We start from the raw sequence: 23200 nt of genomic DNA on the forward strand, positions 1-23200 counted from the left end.
AAAATATGATTATAAAATGCATCCATGTGGATGAACTCATCGCCTTGACTATTTTCCCAATTGGATCTTTGAAATTCATAATTGTCCATGCTGGGAAATGAGGGAAAGTGGCACTCCATTATTTCTGGTCTCAGGCATGGTTTTGTAAGTTAAGATTTCTGTCTTTGTTGATCAGGATGTTTATTGGCAATTGATGACGTCTAGTGTAATGAAGGACATTCTGGAGGCCCCAGTGGTTAAGTCCATGTAAATCTGGGGGTTGAAAATGGCAGAGTTTGACAAATTCACCATATATGCGATTGGATCGCATGCTTCAAGATCCCTGAAATCTGGTGCATAGTTGAGAAACAGCCCATACATTTCCAGAACCCCATCATCTTGCAAACAAATCTCCCATGAGTTTCACAAGGACCCAGTGAGGTAGATGGGTAGGCACTGTTTTTATTTCCATTTGACAGGTGAAGAACAGAGGAATGGAGTCATTCAACTAATTTATTCATGGCAATCCCAGTCCTAGAATCCAGGATTCCTACTCATAGGCTTTTGCTCTTTCCTATAGTCACAATTAGGGGATCCTAGGGGTTCAGCACTGAATGGAACCTCAGGGTCATCTAGTCTAGTCTCTATCTGAAACAATCTCCTTTACACATTTTCTGACTCGGGCAAACTCTGCTTGGAGCCTCCGAATGAGCTGATCAGAGAATCACAATTTGAGAAGTGAAAGAACCTCAGAGAGGATTGACTCAAACTTCTTAATTTTTCAGATGAGGAAACTGAGGCTTCTATATCCATTTACTCCTTACAACAACCCTGGGAAGTATATGCTATTGTTATCCCAATTTTACTGCAGAGATATTGAGTACACCAGAGACTTTTTTGGTTTTATTTTGGTTTTTGTAACCTTTCTAGGATTCCACAGCCAAAAAAGGTCTGAGGCAGGATTAGCAACTCTGGTTTTCCAGAGTCCAAGTCCAGCACATTTTCCACTCTGCCACCCAGCCCCCAGGTAACCCATTCTACTCTGAGACAGCTCTAAATGTTAAGAATCCCTCTTCCTTTCTGGAAGCTTAAATTATCTCTCCAAAGATTTGCTCATTGATCTTCATTGTGCTTTCTGTCAAATTCCCATGAGTGGACAAATAATTGAATATCCCTTAGATCTACCCAGCCATTCCCTTTTTCAAACAATTTCAGGGGTTCCCCATTGCCTTTATGATAACATCTTAATCATCTCTTTAGTTTTAATGCCTTTCAAAACCTGCACCAATCTAAATTAGGGGATTATTCTTACTTTCATATCCCATGTCACAGCCAGCCAAACTGTTCTTCACATATAGCATTCCATCTTCTACTCCTCAACTCCCTCTGTCTCTGTCTCTCTGTCTCTCTCTACTTTTCTCTGTGTGTTTTTCTTCTCTCTTTTCTCTGTTTCTCCCTCCTCTCTTTCTCTTTCTGTGTTTGTTTCTCTGTCTCTATTTCTCTGTCTTTGTCTCTCTCTTCTCTGCGTGTCTCTCTCTGACTCCACTTCTCTGTCTTTGTCTCTCTCTTCTCTGTGTGTCTCTCTCTGTCTCTCTGTGCCTATCTGTCTGTGTATATCTCTCTAACCCCCTCTCCCCCCATTATTTTATGACTTTACTCTAGGACCATCTTAATGAAGCCTTTCCTGATCATCTACCTGGAAGTGCCCATCTTACAACCTACTTTATCTTCAACTATATCATATTTATCTCTGTGTAGTCTCTTTAAGTTTATTCTGCAAAGGGAGATTGCTTCTCATCTCTCGTTAGGTATGTGAGTTCCGTTCAAACTGTGGACTTTCTTTTCTTTTCTTTTTTCAGTTTATATTTCTAATGATATTGTTGTGGTTGAAGTTGAATCATTTCACTTGTCTCCAGTTATGGCCCATTTAGGGTTGTTTATCTCAGTTTTCTAATCTGTAAAATGGGAGGATCATAATAGCTCATACCTCCTAGACTTATTGTGAGGATCAAATATGATAATAATAATGAAGTGCTTTGGAAACCTCTTAAATGTAATGAATCATTATTCCAGTTCCCTAGGCTTGGCATCTTGAAATCATCTTTGACTCTTCATTCCCCTTCACTATCAGGCCCCCGTCCCCACCTCCTGGTCAGTAATCGTTAACTCTGTCCATCTGACATCTCCTCTGGATCCATTGCTCTTCTCTGCTCACCCACAGTCAGATGTCTCATCTCCGTTCCTTAGACTTGTTTGAATCGGGCTCCTTATTTGAAATGTTCATCGGGTCTGATTCATCCTCCACCGAACAGCTAGCTCATGTGTGACCATCGCACTTCTCTGTCATATGCTCCAAAGACTCCCTCCATGCTACCTGAGGAGAAAACCCAAGCTCCTCCATTTGGTATGTGAGTCTCTACTGAGCCATGGACTTCTCGTGGCTCCCCATCACTCTCTTGACAATCTGGCCTAACCGGCCTCTTCTCTTCATTGTCTCAAACATTTCACCTCCCATTTCTGCTCATGTTCTTGGGCTGTTTTCATGCCTGGCTCGCTCTCCCGTCTACCTCTTAGAATCTGTAACTTCTTTCAACAACTTCAGCTCATGAGCCGTCTCTGGTGAGATTTCCCTGATTCTGCCTATCCAAAGGTTCCTTTCCCATATAATGTGGTGTTTTCTTTGTATATGTATTTTGATTAACTTATCTATTCATTGTTTTAAACCAGAGGAATAGAAACTCCCAGAGAGCAAGAGATTTTATTTGTTTCCCTATTTATTCAAGTTCTTGTATAAGTCCTAGGCAGACAATGAGTGTTTGATAAATGGTTGTTGGGTGAATAAATGAATAAGGAGGGTCTCTGAGACCTCACTCTGCTCTTATAATATGCAGGTCTTCAAAAGACAGTGTATGTGCAGTGAAAGAGCTTATTTAAAATACACCCAAGTGAGCAGCTTCAAGGAAAGCTCAGGGATTCCAAGTGCTCAACACTTCCTCCCTGTGTGGACCAATTAGGGAAGTCCAGGAATGGAAAAGCCATTTTGTTGGAACGCTTTGAAAAGGGCTTCTCATTATAGGTGCTATGGGAGCAGATCCAGCGCCCTGGATTTTCTTTACAGGGACCCTATCAATTAACACCCACGACTGCCTTCCTCCATCACAGACCTGTTTAGACCTGGTTTCCTGTTGAGTCATAACCATTCCTTGGCTAAGCACAGTGTTGGGTGTTTGACTTTTTACTTTCTTGGGGGATGGGGTGGTGCTGATGGGAAGAGGGAAGACAGAGGGTGATTAATTATATTTAAAATGAAAAATCCTTTTTAACTGGAAAAAAAAACTAAAAGAACAGCTTTCTGCTGATTTGTCCTGTGTTTTGGACAACCTGCCCCTCCAACTTGTGCCCTGCTCCATCCCTAGCCTTAGATCTGCTACTTTTTCCCTTCTCAGCTTAGAATTGTTTAGAGGCCCTACAGTTCTATTCTTTGATTCTACAGATAAAGAAAATGAGGCACACAGAGTGAAGGTGATTTACCAAGCTCTCAGAGCTGAGAAATTTCTGAGGTCAAGATCTCTATCCACTCCAAGCCTTGTCTCTTGCATTAAATGAATAGTGCACAAGTTTAAATGCTTAAAGGATATGGTAGACATTACTAAATGTAGACATTAACTGCTTAAATCATGGCAAGCTGACGTTTGGATGGGTCCATCTGCAACAAATTTAGTTCTTCTTGTTATTGTTGGTTGTTGTTATTCCCCCCCCCCCCATTTAATTTTGATTTGATTTTTTTCTTAATTACATATAAAGAAATATGTTAACATTCATTTAAAAATGAATTCTTAGAAAATGAGTGAATATCCTTCAGTCAGAGAATGGCTTGAATAAGTTGAATAAGATGAATGCAATGGAATATTATTGTTCTATAGGAAATGATGAGGTGGCTGATTTCAGAAAGTCCTGGAAAGATTTACATGGACTGATGCTGAGTGAAGTAAGCAGAACCAGGGTATATGGTGATAACAAGATTTTGTAATGATTAACTGTGATGGACTTGGATTTTTTCAACAATGAGGTGATTCAAGAAATTCCAATAAATTTATGATGGAAAATGTCATCTATATCCAGAGAAAGAACTATGGAGACTGAATGCACTTGCTGGGTGTTTTTTTTTTCCTTTCTTATGGTGTGTTTTTTTCCCCTTTTGATCTGATTTTTTTGACCATGATAATGAGTAGGAAAATATATTTAGAAGAATTGCACATATTTAACCCGTATTGGATTGCTTGCTGTCTTCAGGAGGAGGAAGATGAAAAGGAGAGGGAGAAAAATTCGGAATACAAGGTTTTGCAAAGATGAATGTTGAAAAAATATCTTTGCATGTATTTGGAAAAATAAAATACTATTAAAATGAGATCTGCATTATTTATCTTTTTCCTGTCCCTTCCCCCAGATTGAGAAGGCAATCACTTTTACAAAGATTACTAATATGCAGTCATGCAAAATCTCCACATTCACCTTCTTGCAAAAGACTATGAAAACCAAACGAAACCAAACCAAAACAAAAACAAACCCAAAACAGCAGCTAATAAAAATAACCAACCAGAGAAGAAATGCAAGAATAACAAAGAAAAAAAAAAAAAGAATGTTTTAATGTGCATTCAGATTTCAAAAGTTCTTTCTCTGAAGGTGATGCCATTTTTCATCACGAGTCTTTTGGAATTATCTTAGATCATATTATTGGTGAGAATAGATAAATCATTCACAAATGATCATTATATGATATTTTTGTTACTATATAAGCCATACTCCTGGTTCTGCTCTCTTCACTTTTCATCAGGTTATATAAGTCATCTAAGTCTTTCCAGAATTTTTTTTTCCTTGAAAGAATCCTGTCCATATTTTCTTCTAGCACAAAATTATTCCATTGCAATCATATCTCATACTTGTTTAACCATTCCCCAACTAATAAGATCCCCTCAATTTCTCAATCTTTGCCACCATAAAAAGATACTATAAATATTTGTGTTCATAATAGTTCTTTCCCCCCCTTTCCTTTATCTCTTTGAGTTATAGATCTAATAGTGTTATTGCTAGAATAAAGGGTATGCACAGTTTTATAGCCTTTTTATAAATCTAGTTTTTAAAATTGATCATCAAATTTTGAAGCATCACATTTGTATGTTGGAAGATGAGACCTCTGAGTGGCCACTGAATCAGTCAATCATTCAGCATCATTAAAAAATGAAATTAGGTCTTTTAGCATATCTTGGTCATTTATTAATTATCATTCTGAAAGATGAGAAACCCATTAAAAGTAAAAGTAATTAAATTAATTAATTAAAATTAAAGGTAAATTTGGATAAATTAAAGGGAAAACAGTCTCAAATTTAAAGTTGCCCAACGAGTAATGAACTATCTCAAGAGGCATTGGGTCATTCTTCCAGAAAGTCTTCAAGGAGAGATTGGTCAAACATTGAATCTGAGAGGTAAAGCTGGCAATTAACTTTGAGGCAATGAAGTCTAACTCCTGCCCTTTACTGTTGAGGAAACTAAGACCAAGAGAGGTTTTAAAAAAAAAAAAAAACACTTTCCCAGAATTACATAGTAAGTCTTAATTCAATACCACATCTTACTCACCCTAAATTCAGAGACACTTTCTTCATGATGCCTCAGGCACTGCATAGGGCTGTCAAGATTCAGGTTCAGGTACTGAGAAATTCCTCAGTGCAGATGAATAGACCACTCCCCTGCTCAATAAACTCCTGTGACTCCCGATTGGCTCCAATGTCAAATATTTTAGATGTTGAAGGTCTTTCATAATCTAGCCTCCTTCTACCTTTTCAATCTTTTATTTTCCTCCCAGACATGAATTCTTTAATCACTGGTTCTGGCTTCCTGGCTATTCCATGAAGACACTCCACTCCCAACCGTGGGCGGTTTCTCTGGTAGTTTCAATTCCCGGAAGGCTCTCCCTCACCTCTTCCTACAGGTTTCCCTGGCTTCCTTTAAGCCCTGACAAAAATTCTTCTTTCCAAGCTCTCTCAATTCTAATAACTTTCCTTTATGTATTATTTGCTGTTCATCCTTTTAATAACTTGAACATATTTGTTATTTATTAGACTGTGAGCTCTTTGAGAGCAGCAACTGCTTTTTCCCCCTCTTTTTTGCAACGCACATAATGAACTTTTAATAAATGTTTATTGACTGGTTGACTAACTACTAATTGGACCAAATGGTGGCTGATTTCCATCAATTCTACCATTCTGTTACATTGTGATTCTATATCTCTATGAATCATTGTCACCAGCCTTATGTACTCTACATTAAGAAATGTTCACTGCAGGTATTTATGAAATGCTCAAATGACTAATATTTCAGTGAGATGGTTATAGTATAGAAGATATATATATATATATATATATATATATATATATATACCCACACCCACAGACATATGTGTGTGTGTGTGTGTGTGTGTGTGTGTGTGTGTATGTTTAAGATTTAGACACAGAGTGATACAGAGACAGTAATAGAGAGATAATGATGGAGAGAGGGGATTTTGAGGTAGGAGATAAAGTTAAAGAAGAAAAGGAACATTTAGACTAAGGACAGGCAAATAGAACTTTTATTGCCTATTTAAGAACCAAATGTTATTCTTTAGAATGTTCATTCCCTGGATACCCATCAATTGGAAATGGCTGAATAAGTTATGGTATATGAATGTAACAGGATATTATTGTTCTATAAGAAATGATGAACATGGTGATTTCAAAAAATCCTGGAAAACTTACCTGAATTATGCTGAGTGAAATGAGCAGAATTAGGAGAACATTGTACACAGTAACAGCAAGATTATGTGATGCTCAACTATGACAGACTTAGCCCTTCTTAGAAATATAGTGATTGGAGATGATCACTTATTCCAATAGACTTTGGAAAGAAAGTGCCATCCAAATCTAGAAAGAGAACTATGGAGACTGAATGCTGCTGAAAGTATACTATTTTCACCTTATTTTTTGCTTTTTTCTTAAGGTTTTCCCTTTTGTTCTTATTCTTCTTTCACAACACGACTAATACAGAAATATATTTAAATGATTGTAAATGTATAACCTATATGAGATTGCTTATTGTCTGGGGAAGGGGAGAGGTAAAAGAGGGAGAAAGAAAAAAAAAACATTGGAACGCAAAATCTCACAAAAATGAATGTTGAAAAGTATCTTTACATATAATTGGAAAAATATTATTAAAATTAAAAACAACAAGAAAAAGATCGTTCACTATTCCTCACCACTGTTGTATAAAGTGTCCTACCTCTTATGATCTGGCAGTTGAGGAGGAAAAATATAAATCTGTGTGATTAGAGAAACTGGTTCAAAGGTGGTCAGATCTTCTGAAACCCAGATAAAATATTGGATATAACCAATGTTGGTTCTCCAAGTCATTTGATAATTAAAATTCTGTCCATTCTGAAGTTATTATATATATATATATATACATATATATATACATATATGAAAAAAATCTCACACAATGAGAGGAATGGAAATTCTTCACTCCTGGGAGGCTTATGTATGGATAGCAAAACAAATGTTCACCTAGCAGTCAGTCCTTTCCATACAGTTGAGGAACAGTGACTCCCAAATTTTTCTGAGGTATATTTTCTTCTTTTTTTGCACACAATGCAACTCCAATTCTTGTATGACCTGTCCAACCTCTCTGTGTTTTAGTTTCTTCTTCCATGAAATGAACAGGATTTTCACTTGGTGATTCTGAAAGTCCCTCCCTACTCTGAAATTCCAAAATTCTAAGACTACATTCTGGGTGCATGCTCTAGGCAAGCTTTTGCATGCAAGTGCACATGACTCTATTGAGAACGTAGGAAAATATCAGTTATGTAATGGATCAAATGAGCTTTGTCAGCATTGCAGAAAATACTGTTTTCTATTTGGGTCTCCCCATTCATATTCTCTCACACCTTCAGAACATTAAAAAAAATCTGTTTGGATCACTAATATACACGGTTCTGTAGCTATTTTGGGTTATGAGCTCGTGGAGGACAAAGACTGGTTCATTTGGCCTTGATCCACAATTCCCACTACAGTGACTGGGACATGATTGGTGCTTCAGCAAGGATTGCTAAGTTGAATGGAATTTAAAAGCAGCTGTCTCTTCCCCTCCCTCCAATAGCCTTCTACTAAGTGTCTTTCTTCATCTTGCTTTCTTTTTGCTTTCCTGCAGGCTTTCAGAAAGTTGGTTTTTACAGTGTTTCCTCTGATAATTAAAAAAAATCCAGTCATCCATAAAGAATCCACTTCCAACAACTATATCATATAAAGAGTGTAACCGTTTCTATGCTAATTCAACTGTAGCATCACTACAGTTATGTCTGTACTTCCTATCCCAAGTGACTTTGGGAATGCTCACTAAGAAATTGAGAGACTTGGAATCCTTAAAAAATACTCCTCCCCACAAAAATAAATGCTCCTTTAGAAACTCTGGTGCTGTATTTTAGGGAAATTGGGGAGGAAAAAATTGAAATGCTACTGTCTATAAGTGTAAATATATATGTATGTATGTATATATACATGTGCATGTTTATATATGTATATAGATAGATACTGTGTATCCATTTTAACTCCCCTGTAACTACTTGGCTCTGCTGTTATAATGTAAAGCATTTTATCAGCTTGATGAAATAAACTTGAAAGTATTCAGTCATGTCCCTCCCTCCACCCCTCAAAAAAGAGTCATAATGGTTCCTTTGTTTTGCTTTGAATTCGGAGGGCACAGGTTGCAATCTGCCTTATGTCTCAGATGGATAATTGACTTTGACAACAGCAAGTTCTCTCAAATTTTCCAGCAAGAGCTGCCTCTAGGCGCCAAGGTATGGCCCGATGCACTTTTGGCCAAAGGCATGGTGCCAGATGTTTACAGGGAAGCCAAGCAAATCCTTGGCTAACAGTCAGGTCCTGAGCCCTTTGGGGAGATAATGGAATGGTGTGTGTGTGTGTGTGTATGTGTGTGTGTGTGTTTGCTGGGACTGAGGGTAAGGAGAGATCCCAGATTCCTTTTGTTTTCTTAAAAACAAGGGAACAAAATTGAATTGTTCACAACTGACCTCCCATAGTTTTTGTTGTTGTTCATGTAAAAAAAAGGATTACAAACAGCACAGCTTCAAATGTTCTCTTCATCCCAAACTTTAGGGCTGGATCAGAATCCCCAATATGAAGCCATTGGCCCTAGTCAAGCAGCCAAATCTGTTTATAATGAAATAACACAGACCAACCTTTCCCAATGTCTGGTCAAGGCGTTCTCCAAGTCATCCTCCATTGATTTTTGGAATTCTCCAGACCAAATTAACATTATTTTTAAAAGAAAGAATTTGAATCTGGCATTCACAGTGGGGTAAAGAGCAGGTAAAGGATTATAGGAAAGAGTGGGTGTTAAAAATGGTGCTAGCAAACATTGCCTGCCAGATCTCAGGAAAGACAAGAGGAATATTTCAGTCTGAAAAAGACACAAACCAGGAGTCACCAGAGTAAGGAGAAAAGCAACTTAATAGAATCTTTCTCACACATTTTAGTATGCAATTCAGATTGCAATTATGAAATAAGATTATTCAGCTAATGCTAATGGGGAAAATTTTCACTATGAGAACTGTTAATCTCATTTTATTGTCAATAAAGCAATTACCCTATAATTTATCTCTAGACTAGAAAATTAATATGTACAGAAAATATAAAAGAATCTAAGCAAACTTAAATAAAAGTTATTTTATTAAGTAACATTTTTTTTCTTCATAGGCAAGTAAGGAAAACCGCTTTGAGAGTGGCTGAGGAGGTAGTAAGAGAAAGGAAAGGATATGATAAGTCTCATTAAACCACAAATTCAGTTCAATCCTATAAACTTGCATGAAGTCTTTAATGACATTTTTTTCCCTTGCCCATAAAGGTTTCAAGAAAATCAACATGTACATAAATAATGCCCTAACGTGATGAAGGTTTCTGTTGTATTAGATTATGCAGTCAAGGTTAAAAATGATATTGACTGACTAGAACATAATTAAAAATTATGCTTAGATGTAATCAATGTAAAGTCATACATTTAGGTTCAGAAAATCAATTTTACAAGTACAAAATGGAAAAGGTGGAGCAAATCAGTTGTGTTGAAAAACAAAATATGAAGGATCTGGGAGTTTTAGTAGAGTTTAGTACTTTAGTAGCTCATTATGTACCATCAGTGGGGGACTTAACAACCAGTCATCCGCAGTGTTTTGAAAATAATAATATAGAGGAGTTATATTCAAATGAAATAAAAATGAGGTCACTGGAATATATATTAGATCCCTTCAGTTGATTTACTTATATTGATTGAGTTTTTAAATATAATATTTTCTATGTTTCATTGTGCTCCATTTTTATTATTATTATACCATCATTATTTACTAATTTTGTTAAATATTTCCCAATTACATTTAAGTCTGCTTCAGGCTAATTTCGGGAATAGAAATAAGCTACACAACAATTTTTTTCTTGTGTAAAAAGACCAGTGTTGTTTGGTACTGACAGAAATGAATGCTAAGCAAAGATCTGCAATTTCTGGAAGGGATGGACATTAAAAATAGGGAATGAGATGCAAGTCTCTTGTGGTCATGGAAAAGTAGAGATCACTTCTAGCATCAAGCCAAGATCTTTGATTCCTGCCTTCAAATCCATTTGCATGGCAAAAGGGAGCTCAATAGGGACTGATCCAGAGCCATCCTGCCTTCTCCCACCCATTTTTGATAGTTTTATCGAGTCACTAAAATGATCAGAAAAACAAAAGCTATCAAAGATTTTACATAAATTAATATAAATTTCAGAAGTTAATATAAAATTGCCAATTCCCCATCAGATAATTTGCTGAGAACAGGGATTTTGAGGTAGAGAATCAGTTAGTAGGATAGCATTAATCTCCGACCAAGGCATCTGCCATTACTCTGGCTGGCTGCTCCTGTCTTGGATTTAGACTATGTGGCTTACAAATGTTTCGCATGCTCATTTGCAAGGAAGCTGATTGTGACAGGTCTCAGAGCAGTCGATATAGTAGTCAGAGACCAATGAAGTTATCCATTAGACACTGCACAGTGTTTGCCAGAGTCGGGATGCAACATCCAGTAGCAATTCATTGCCCAGCAGTAACTGATGCCATAGAGAGCTTCAGAGAACAGTACACGGGGATCACCAGAGGGTGTTGGGGACTGCAGCATTGAAGGTGTGAGTTAAGCAGTCTCCTTGTTCCTTAATCACTCATGTCCCTATATATGTTTGCTTCTTTACATGGTACCTGGTCATATATATGGTGTGTCCTCATGTTGCATTGTCACTTATGAGTAGAATTCTTTCCTGTCCCCTGGTTCTTTCTGTCTTACTAGCCAGGAGGGATTATAATATTGGCCAATGGACAATTAAAGAAATCCTATGTAAATTGTTCTATACACACAATTCCCTTCTTTGTGGAAGTGGGGGTCCACAGCTGTTACACATTGCACACATTTGTGGACTTTTTCAATATATTAAAAAAATCCATTGTGTAGCTTGTTAGTTTTTTTTCCCCTAAAAGTGCTATTTGTTATATGGAATGACTCTCTGGGAGAAGAAGCAGAGATAGTTAAGATATCTATGATGATATAAAAGATAGAAGACATAAAACAAGCTTATTTAAAAGTGCTCTATATAGTCAAATTTAAAACCTTGGGGAGGGAATTTGAGGCCTAAAGTAAATCAACATCCAAGGCCTTAAGACAAGATTTGTTGGTACCTTAAAATTATCTAAGTAAATAACACCTCACTCTTTTCTTGCTTCTCCATTTTCTTCTGGCTCCGAGATTGTGTTTCTTCTTCCCCCTATAAAAATGACTTATGTATTCCAGACACCTAACAGCAGATTCTATTGTATTTATTTTTTTCTGGGAACCAGAATAGTAACATTTATCTTAAAAAATACAATCCAATAAGCATCTTGAGAGGCATTTGCTATTACTGTTCACCTGGAAAAGGTTTCACAACTAGTTTTCCACAAAGGAAGCAGCCTTCCAGATGGCAATTACCTTTTTCCCTCCCTAAGGAGAGAGAGAATAGTTGATGTGGTTGGCATTTATCGCTGTATCCTGTTTGTTCCAGTTAAACAAGCAATGAAACTACTTGATTGAAGAAACTAATATTCTATTTTTTCCCCTTTCATCTGTTAAATTCATAAACATTTTCCTTACTATAAGAAATTCACTTTCGGGGGGGAAAAGGCCAGAACCCCCACACAAAGAGATGTCTGTGTCTGGCGTTGCAGCTGGAAAAATGCTTATTAAGAACAATCCAAAGGTATTTGATTTTCTGCCATCTATATTTACCTTGTCCTAGCTTTCTTTAAATCACTGTTAATACTGCCTTTCCACATGGATGTCACCTTGGTAATAGCTGCTTCTCCCCCATCCATAAGTCTGATAAGCAATTTGTTCCATATTCTTCTAATTTTCTGGTAAGAGCTCTCTTTAAATCTAGTTCATGCATCCATTTATTACCCAACCTTTCCAGGTTTCCCAAAATTTTTTTTATCAAATAATGAATTCTTATTACAAAATCTTAAGCCTTTACATTTGTCAAAGATAAGTTATTATGTTTATTTGCTACTATAAATTGTATAGCTACTCTGTTCCATTGATCTACTTTTCTATTTCTTAGCCAGTACTAAATCTTGTCCCTTTAGTCCACTAAGTAATGCATGCACAAATACAGCCCCTCTTCCCTCTGTCTGTCTCTTTCTCTCTGTCTCTCTTTCTCTCTCATCCCTGTCTCTGTCTTGCTCTCTGCCTGTCTGTTTCTCTCTGTCTTTGTTTTTCTGTCTCTATCTCTTGTTTCTGCCTCTTTGTCTCCCCATCTCTCTGACTGGCTCTCTGTTTGGCTGTTTCTCTCTGTTTCTGTCTTTCTCTCTCTTGCTCTACTTCCTTCCTTCTTGCTATTTCTCCTAGCTTTCACTTTCTTTTTTCTCATTCTTAGTCTTTATCCTCATTATCCTCATTTTTATTTCTCTTTCTGCCTCTAACTCTATCACTTTTTTCTCTCTTTTTTTTCTCTGTTTCCAAAGAACAACAGATAAAGTCTTGTCTTGCATTAAAGATAGTTTAGACTTCAAAAGGAAGAGGTAATGACAAAAGAATCCTTAATTCTACCAAACTAGCCTAGCCCAATGGACTCAAGAAAATACTTGCAAACTTCTTTTGCTTTAAAAGGTATTTTATTGAAAATAGATGGACTGATTCTCTGCTTACAACAGCATCTATGTACTCTTGCTTTATGTGCTCCCTATGTGCCTATTTGCTATATTATCTGTCTAATAGGGGCTAAAAATGCTTAGATTTATGGTTAGAAATGTGTACCTGATCTGGTTATTTTGATTGTTTTATAAAACCTACTCATTCATTGTCACTTTGTTTGCTCTTTCACGCATTTTGTTTTATAGATATGTAAGGACTATTGTGATATTCACATATTACAAATTCAATCAGTCACTTAGACCAATCGTGATTGAAGGACCTGTCTAGTGATTCTTTCGATTGTATCATTCATCTCAATTTTCTGTGGATACATGAACAATAGTATTTGAGATACTGGGCTAATTATCTCAGTTCTGCTAAGAGCGAATATATGTTTGATGTTATATTGTATATATAATTATTGATTTTAGTTACATCTCAGATGATTTAGCAAGGGGCTGCAAAAAAAAAAATCAGATCTAAGGGGATCTGTCACAGGGGATGGAGAACTGATGAGTAGTTTGAGATCTGCAACCCAGAAGGACCTGCAATTTCCTCCCAGCCCTGTGATTGACTTAGTTTGCCTGGTCTTTAAGTTACAAGGAAGAAGTGGAAGTTGAGTCCAGGAGTTTTAAAAGAGACATACACAGCCTGTAAGAGAACATAAATACAAAGAATGATGAAGCTAAGAGCTGTACAAAATGGCGGCTCCCATGGAGAGACTCCCCTTTCCTGTCAGATGTAACCAATTGAACTGGAGCAAAACTGAGGTAAAGGAGCAAGAATTTAAAAGAGAAAAAAATGGAAGTATGCAAGAGGCTAGAAATTATGCTGGAATGGAACAATCTCAGAAGAAAGGACTCTGACTTATATTCACTTCTCCAAGATCAGAGGTAAATTGCATAAAAAGGTACTCTCTCCTTGACCTTTTCTCTCCACACCATTTACTAACAAATACTGTAATGTCCTCATTCCTGTTCAGTCTACGGAGTTGTGTCCCACTCTTGTTAATCCCATTTGGGGTTTTCTTGGCAAAGATACTGGTTTGTCATTTCTTTCAATAGAATATTTTATGGAGGAGGAAACTGAGGCAAAGAGAGTTGTGACTTGGCTAGGATCACACAGCAAAAAGTATCTGAGGCCCAATTGGAACTTAGGAAAGATAAATCTTCAAGATTTCAGGCCTATCCATCTATTCATTGTGCCATTGAGCTGCCTCATTTCTTTTTTTTGATCTTTCTACTCTCATCTCTTTCACTGGAACATTTCCTATGCCTTAATTTTACTTCAAATGTAGATGAATATAACTAAAGAGAAACACAAATTTGATTTAGATCAGAGAACTGAGATCTGAATGAGATGATTCCAAATATGGGGCTCTGAGCTATTATTATTGTACTCATTACTTTTTATCTGCCATAACCTCCTTAAAATAGGAAGCTAAGTGACCCAATGGATAGTTTGTCTGGCCTGGAGTCAGAAGATCTGAGTTCAAATTTAGTGGGAGATACTTACCAGCTATGTGACCCTGGGCAACTTATTCAAACTTGCTTGCCTCAATTTCTTCAACTGTAAAATGGGGTTAATAGCAGCATATTTCTCCTAGGGATATTGTGAGAATCACATATGATAGTGTTAAATCATTTAACACAGGTTCTGGCACTGTGTAAGCATTACATAAATGTTAACTAGGTGATGATGATGGTGATGGTGATGATAACAGAGTAATATAACACATGAATGTGAGTAGTACTATATGAATCTAGGCTAAAAATGAGGCAGCTGTGATTGCAGAATATGTTGAAATAGTTCCCAGCCTCCAGATTGAGAATGGAAGAGGGACAGAGTGGAGACCAATAGGAAATAGCCCCACGAGGCTAAGTTGAATCCTAATCTCCATTTTTTATAGACAAGGGGGGAGGGACTGAAAAGATCAATTAATTGTGACCACTGACAATGATTGTTACATCTGTTTCATTTCAGTTAGGACATCATTTGTATTAGGATAAGAAAGCATACACACAAATATATTCAAGAAAGCATATGCACAAATGTGTTCACAAGGTCTTTTAAGAGTTGTCAGAGATATAAACCAGGACAAGACTCACAGCTAAAAGCACATTCTTGAAGAAAACAGAAATCCCAGGGAGGGTGATTCCAAGCCATCTTTATAAAATAAAAGCTCTCCCCTTCTGATGGGACCTATGGTATTACAAAAATAAATCAGCTTCACATGATGCTAGGAGATATGCTACATGTGGCTCATGGCTTCCAAAGTCAATTGTGATTTTCTACTAGCTCCTGGCCGTGAGGGACTTTAGCAGTAAAGGAGAAGACATTCATATTTATTTACTGACCTTGGGCAGTAGGTAGAAATTTCCATGTGATGCCCTATTCATGGGTTTACAACTTCTGTGGAGAATGAGGGATCCCTTCCCTGTAGGTACGCTTGGTTAATGATGAATGAAAAACCATTTGGGCACTTTATCAAAACAAAGGACAAAGTAGGTGATAAGCAGGGACCTGGACTAGGTCAGAGGAAAGCACTCAGGGCTGTCAACAGTCTTTTGTTTTCATAACTTCAGCCTAATATCAAGGGCAGGCCCAATATATCCTCCAATAGTCTTCCAATAAATAAGACAGGATATATACACTTTATGCATGGACTGGCTTTCTCTTTCTTGTATGGTTGCTGCTGATTTAGTACAAAGTCATCCATTTAGAAGCTGCTTACTATTGAAATATGGGGAATATTGAAGGAAGGATTTGATCTCTTGTCTCCAATTATTCTTTCCATTTCCAATGCACTAAATGGTGTCCCTAACTGCACAAGGTCTCTCTATGTACCCTACTGAGGAATATACTGTGGGGATAATGGTTTCCTTGTTACTTATTTGCTGTATTTAAATGTTTTTTGCTTTTTACTACACTACTGTACCCTTTCATATTTAGGGGAAATGAAGATATCAACGACATCCTGGGGACTTTCTGTTGAGTGAACGCTGATGGATAGAGAGCCTCCAACTTGAAGCATCTTTCTGTAAATAGTGTGTGCACGTGTATGGTGAATGCGTGTTCATCTGTGTGTGAATTTGTGTATATTTATGAAGGGAGAATCATATTTCTTCACTTAAATGTGTCCAAGTTGAAATTCATCATCCCATGACCTAGCTCCATCCAAGAAGCCAATGAAGCATTTTTTAGACTTTATTGATTATGTGTAGTAAAAGACATAATCAGCTTTGTCCTTGAATTCTCACAGGGGTCCTAGTCTCAGAAGAAATGATACCTCTGCCTCTGCCCTATAACCATCTGACCCCATGAATCAATGCTTTGATTGGAGTTACTAATTCATGTCTCTACCACAGCTACAGCTAGAGTTCAAAAAAGGAAGTTTATCAGCTCTGCTGTCAGAGATTGAAGCCAATATGGAACAGTGATTTCCTGCATCTCCCAGATGGTTTTTCTCTTTGCTTCTCTTTTCCTTGAATCCACCTGAAAAAACACATTTTGGAAATTTCCAGGCCTCAGTTCACCTGAAAGATCAGATTGACCATTATTTCCATTTTATGTCATCTTTCAAAAAAACCACACATTTTTCTTGGTGTTCTACAATGTGTGTAAGGATTTGCTGAGTAGTATGTACATTTTAATTTGTAAGCATATATGCTCAGAGTAGGCTGTGGACTTGAAATAGTTTAACTGAGAATTGTGAATATTAAATAAAATTTGGAGATCACTGATGCAGAGGACTGGTATAGGGCTTTTGGGTAAAATTTATTTGGCCAAAGTTAACAAAAATTAGATGGACAGTAATCATCAAATATCATTATTTCTGGAAGTTTTATTTACACAAATTATAGATTTCCATTTGTCAAATAAGCTTTGTGCCTGCATTGTGGAGAAAGGCAAATGAATATATATATATGTTTTGTTTAAGCAGCTGGGGGTAAGTGACTTGCCCAGGGTCACATAATCAGGAAGTGTTAAGTGTCTAAGGTCAGATTTGAACTCAAGTCCTCCTGACTTCAGGACTGGTGCTCTATCCACTATACCGACTATCTGCCCCCAGATAAATGATTTTTTAAAAGGCTTATGACCTCAATGTAGCCTAAGAAATAGCAGGCAAATTACCCTATCAAAACAAGATGTCAATAGAAATAAGGTAGGGATAATCTTGGAGGGACGACATTAAGACTAAGGGGCACTGGGAAAATTTTCATGTACCAGCTGGGATTTTAGTTGGAACTTAAAGGAAGCTAGGGAAATCAGAAATAGAGATGGGAGGAGAGAATTCTAGGTATGAGGGAGAGCCAGTGAAAATGGCTGGAGTCCATAGATGGAGTATCTTAGCCACTGATAGTGTTTGAATAGCCAGGTATCATGTCAAGCTAGAGTTCCAAGAAGTTCAGTTTGACAGATAAGTGGAAGAAGGACTGGGATGGTAAGAGATGAAGCAGAGACCCCTTCCAGAATCTGAGATTATGAGACTCTGTAAGAGGGTCTAGCACTTTAAGAGGAGAAAAGGGGACATATGTGACAGATGTTATCAAAATAAAATCAACAGGTTTTAGCAGCAGATTGGATATTGGGAATAAAAGTGTGAAGTTGAGACTAATGCCATGGTTGTGAATCTAGGGGAGCAGGAGAATGGTGGTACCCAGTGATAAGCAATAACAGCAAAAAGGAAGGTGGGAAGAGGGGAAGGTCTACAGGTAAAAATAATGAGTACAGTTTTGTGTATACTAAGTTCAAGATGCTTATGGGACATTCAGTTTGTGAGGTTCAATAGATGGAGATAGAAGTCTGGAGCTTAGAAGAAAGGTTAGGGTTAAATAAGGATATCTGAGAATCATGGGCAGAGAGATAATAATTGATTCATGGGAGCCAATGAGATCACAGAGAAAAGTATTATACAGGAAAAAAAAAAAGGGTCCAGGATAGAGGCTTGGGGACATAGACCCTAGGAACAAGGATTGTTACTTGCTTTATATAATAAACATGCTCCCTGCCAGAGTTTTAAGCTTCCCAGAAACACTATATATATATTTGTTACATGGGAACATCTTCTCCAACAAAGAAAAAAGAGTAATTTTTTGGTGAAATAATTAGTTTTTTTAAAATGTACTTTCAAATATTTCCCTGCAGAAAGAACAGGTTGGTTCAGAAGCAGGAATATCTTAAGTTACTGCAATGATCTCTTCAGGTAATAATGAGGTCCAGTACAAAGAGGGAGGGAATAGAATCCAAAGGCAAGTGATGTTATCTCATTTTCTCATCTCTACCTTCCTCATTTTACAGTGTCAAAGATACATATGATTGTCATTTAGAGAAAACCTTGAACTTAATTGTTGTTGTTGTTTATTTTTTAAGTCACAAGAATGATCAATTTTTTCTCTAAGTTCTTACGATATGGTTCATACAATGTTTTGACAGTTTGACCTTGTGTAACATATTCTATTTTATATGAAAACCATAGGATCCCTTAGGGCACAAGGTCATATGTCATATCATTTGTTTTGTACATTCCAGAAAGCCTAGTCTTCCACAGGAAGCAATTAATAAATATTTGGAGATTTTTTTTTTAAGGGCCAAATATATAATGAATTTACTTTACATCCCCCAAAGTCTTGACTACGAGGAGCCTTTATGATGCAGTAGATTTATCCTTGTCCTGACAGAGGGTGATCATGGAGTTCAGCAAATGAAATGAAAAATACCCAGTCTGGAAAGGAGAGGAAAACTTCATGTTATGTAAATGGGAAGTCAAGGGATGATCAGTCCTTAGAGAATTTTTTTCTAAAATATGGGAGGCTGATGAATGGCTGATACCAAAGATGGTCTCAGGAAGAAATGGGATAGCAGTTCTCTACTTCTTATAAAGTTTTTTAAAAATATGAACTCTCCTTCATCTTTCTAAAAATTCCCTGATCTTAAGAAGTTTACATTCTACAATAAAGTGCATATAAAGACTGTGTCATCTTTACCAATGCTACATAATAATTGAATATCTATTTTATTGCTTAATCACCATAAATTCGTCCTTAAGAATAAGTTAAAACTTTGGATAATGCAACATTTCCTCCCCTCCATCCTATCACTAACAGTTTTCCAATGAAAGTGAATGAGAAATAGAATTTTTAGTGTGCAAATATACTTCAGAACTGCCAGCACAACAGCATTCTATCTAAAGAAAAAAATTATGGGGTGGTGAAAAGAGTCCTGGACTTGTCATTAGTTGGTCAGGATTTCTGATTTCAACCCTCATTATACCTCAGTTTCTCTATAAGTAAAATAGAGATAATAACACTAAACCTATCTACCTCATAAACTAATATAAGGAGAGCACTTTATTAATGTAATATACACTTATGTATTTATGTATAGATAGAGGCACACATATGCATATATATATGTATATATTTAAAGTTGACTTCTTAATTATCTTTTCAAGACATTGATCATGCTCTGAAGTATATAAGATCTTCAGGGGAATCTTTTCTGTTTCCTCTTTCCCTCTGTTCCCTCTGTTCTTTCCCTAATCTCACCAAATGTTTTGTCTACTCTTATCTGGTTCCTCTAGGATACAGTCTAGTTGAATATAATTGATGTAATCTACACCAATCCAGTTGATGTAACCTAATCTGATGGAATGAGATGATTTGGGTAAAGTGCTTTGCAAACTTTGAAATACTATGTAATGGGGGTCTTTGTCTTCCTCCAATTCAGCCTGATACAGCCCAATAACAATTCACTTCAAGCTGATATAGTCCAACTCAGGTCAATGTGACCCAATAAATCCAACCCAACCCAATCCGATATGGCTCAGTCTCTATCTAATCAATTCAATCTGTATATAGTAAGCACTCATTAATGTCTATTATGGGCCTAGGAAAAATGCTAGATGGTGATAAATGACACCTGGAAAACAATCCCTGACATGAAAGATCATCCATGAGCAAATAGGTGACAGAATCCTGGACCTGGAGTCTGGAAGAGCTAAGTTCAAATGTAAGCTCAGACACTTTCTGGCTGTGACCCTGGGCAAGTGCCTTCACTCCAGTTTGCCTGTTTCCTTATTTCTAAAGTGGTGCTAATAATAGCACTTTCCTCTAGGGCAAATTAATTATAAATTAATAATTATATAGTGCTTTCAAACCTTAAAATGCTAGTTATTATTGTTGGTTATGATAGCATCGTTGCATAAGTGACTGGACGTAATGGAAATTACAAGTAACATTTAATTGGTCTTTTCTTGTCTTAATCCTTCTTATGATTCACTTATTCCACTGCACGTGTAGTGTGCTCTCTCTCATCTTTGGACTATGGATCATTTCTCTTTTACCATGAGTAGCAAGTGACCTCCCTCAGCCTACGCTGTCTAACTCTGCCCTCCTCCTAGAAGCTTGACCCTTCTCCCAGCTGCTTCTGACCAAAAGGAATCTCTATTAAGATGGATAAAACTTCCAGTTTTTCCCAGTTCACCATAAGATCACACACAATAGTTTGCAGACTTTAGGGCTCAGACCAACAAATGATAGAGTTGTCCTTAAAAGTAGTTTACTTATATGTTCAAGGATAGGCTGTGAAGGGGCAAGAGCTCTATCAAGCCACAACCATTTTTTGTAGACCTTTCTCTCAGGGACCAAGAGGCTTTAGCACTCTGAAGTCTTAAGAGTAGCATCACATGGGGAGAAGTGAAAATCAAACCGTTCTGTTTCTTGTTTTCATACTTAGAACAGTTCTTCTGATTTAGGACTAAGTTAGGGATGATTGAAGAAGCTGCAAGTTGATGGGGAAGGCAGGACTATATCGTATTGATCTAGCAATTATTCACAGCAAGGAAAAGAAACAAAAAGCTGAAGATTACTCTCAAGAAATACAAACATCATTCTTTTTCCCTCTAAAAACAAGCAACAAAATCAAAGTTCTACATCTTAATTTCCCAGCATACATCTGTCCTGAAAGTATCTCTTGAGCCAAAATGATCCCTCCTAATACTCAGGAAAGCCTATCTATAGGCTACAGGATTTCTGGTTTATAAACAAACAGATTCTCCTAAAACAAGAGACTTTGGAGACAGCTTGCAGAGCTTGGAAGGTTTTTCTTTAATGTTTAAAATGAAAAGTGCCATTTACCGAAATGAGACACCTTCAAGGAGAGTGACAGGATTCTGATTTGATGCAGGGAAGGGGGAGGCTTGGGATTACCATTAGGATAAGACAAGAGTCTCCTCCATTGGGGGTTCTGTCACATGTCATCCTGGGAAGCAGGATCTGCAGAAAAAAAAAAAATTTAAGTTGTTAAAATGACCAAAATATATAGTAAAAAAAACAAAAACAAAACAAAGAAACAAACAAAAATAAATAAAACCCATTGTGAATATGAAGGCCCAAAGCTCTTTTGGGAAGCTGAGATGGGGAATCTCAGTTTTACCAAATCCCCAATATGAAGCTCAGTGCCTCATCTCTGGGCTCTGCTTTGTTTCCTGAGACACCAACAAAACATGGAAATGTGAGTAGGCAAATGGTCAGGGTAGAAAAAGAATGCCTCTGAGCCACATTGCAGCCTAGAAGCATGGTGTAGTATATAGATAGTCAGCCAGGAAGGTCTGCATTCACAACCCACTTCTGAAACCTACTGGCTGTGCGATTCTGGCCAATCACTTAACTGGTCAGTGACCCAAACCATACTCTCAGCCTAAAGTATGTGCAGATGGATGGAACTTCCTACTAATCCAGGCTTGAAGATGGAGATGACCTTTACCTGGAGGATCTCAGTGTCTTGGATTGGTCCCAGGAACCAAGGGAAGCCCTTTGGGTCAATCACAGGTCAACTATTGTATAAGAAGGAGGCTTGCAGGTTTGCATGTTGTACTTGTAGTCTGGAGATGTGGACTTGAATCTCAGTTCTAGACCTTCTGGCTAGATGGTTAGGGACAAGCTCCACAAACTCCTGAGTCTCAGTTTTCTCATATGTAAGATGGATATAATATTTTGCTTTTCAACTTCACAGGGTTGTTGGAAGAATGCCTTCTGAAAGTTTCAAGAGACTATGGGAAAGGTGTTTTTAATGTGCCCAAATGACTGTTTCCTCTATTCCTCTCTTTTCTTTTCTGACAGCCAACTTTGTTGGCTGGGTTCCTGTCATCCAACAAGATGTAGATGTGCAGGAACAAGTGAATGGTTTCATCATTGCTTGAGGGTAATAGGAGCAGCAAACTTCATACAGATAAGCTCTAAGGCAATGGCAGGTTTCTCTGCTTTGCACAGTTTGGAAACAATGTACTTCCTGGCCTAGGGTTTATTCCTCTGGATATCATTTTCCTTTGAGTTCTCTCTAAGGTCTCTTTGGGGTTTAAAGGGTTAAGTCAAGATCTCTTCTGCATTCAGACAGAACAAGATAAAAATCAGTGCCTTGACTGCCCCTGATTCACGTCACTAATTATTTTTATCCTAGTTTTCACTTCCACAATAAATCTGAATAAATACTTCTCTAAGGAAGCGATTCAAATTATTTTTTAGTAAAATTTAGAAAGACAAATTTTGCTGCGGAAGTTAGTTAAACACACAAAACAATCAAGAGCTTATTTAAAAAGTTGTGGTTATTTGTAAATACCCCTAAATGTTGAAATGGCCCATGTTTACTGTTGTTAGTGTAGTTTTTGAAACCTGCCTTAATCCTCTGTGAGGAAGTTACAGGATCCTTCATGCTTGAAGGTTGGGATTCTGGTTGTGGGTGGAAATCATGAAAAATACTGCAATTTTGCATAACCCAAACCTCAAGTCAAATACAACTCTGGTGGTCAGGGCTGAGTTTCTCTTCAAGTTGTCAGGTGCAAAGTGAAACTCAGAAGCATTCGCTTCAAATCCCACAGAAAGGAAACATGATTTTCATAAAGTCAGTTACTATATGCGGCTGCCTTAGAAATGTGAA

General features: G+C 37.2%; 1 protein-coding gene across 1 annotated transcript in view; it reads right to left on the bottom strand.

Annotated features, from left to right (window-relative positions):
• Nucleotides 1-21348: 21348 nt before the first annotated feature.
• OSTN (osteocrin) overlaps nt 21349-23200 on the bottom strand; it is a 34778-nt gene continuing 32926 nt past the window's right edge. Inside the window, exon 5 of the mRNA XM_012546684.2 lies at nt 21349-21540. The gene's annotated coding sequence lies outside the window, so the exon portion shown is untranslated. The remainder of the gene's footprint in view (nt 21541-23200) is intronic.

The sequence above is a fragment of the Sarcophilus harrisii genome, chromosome 3, assembly GCF_902635505.1.
Source record: "Sarcophilus harrisii chromosome 3, mSarHar1.11, whole genome shotgun sequence".
In the NCBI taxonomy this organism is placed as follows: Eukaryota; Metazoa; Chordata; class Mammalia; order Dasyuromorphia; family Dasyuridae; genus Sarcophilus; species Sarcophilus harrisii.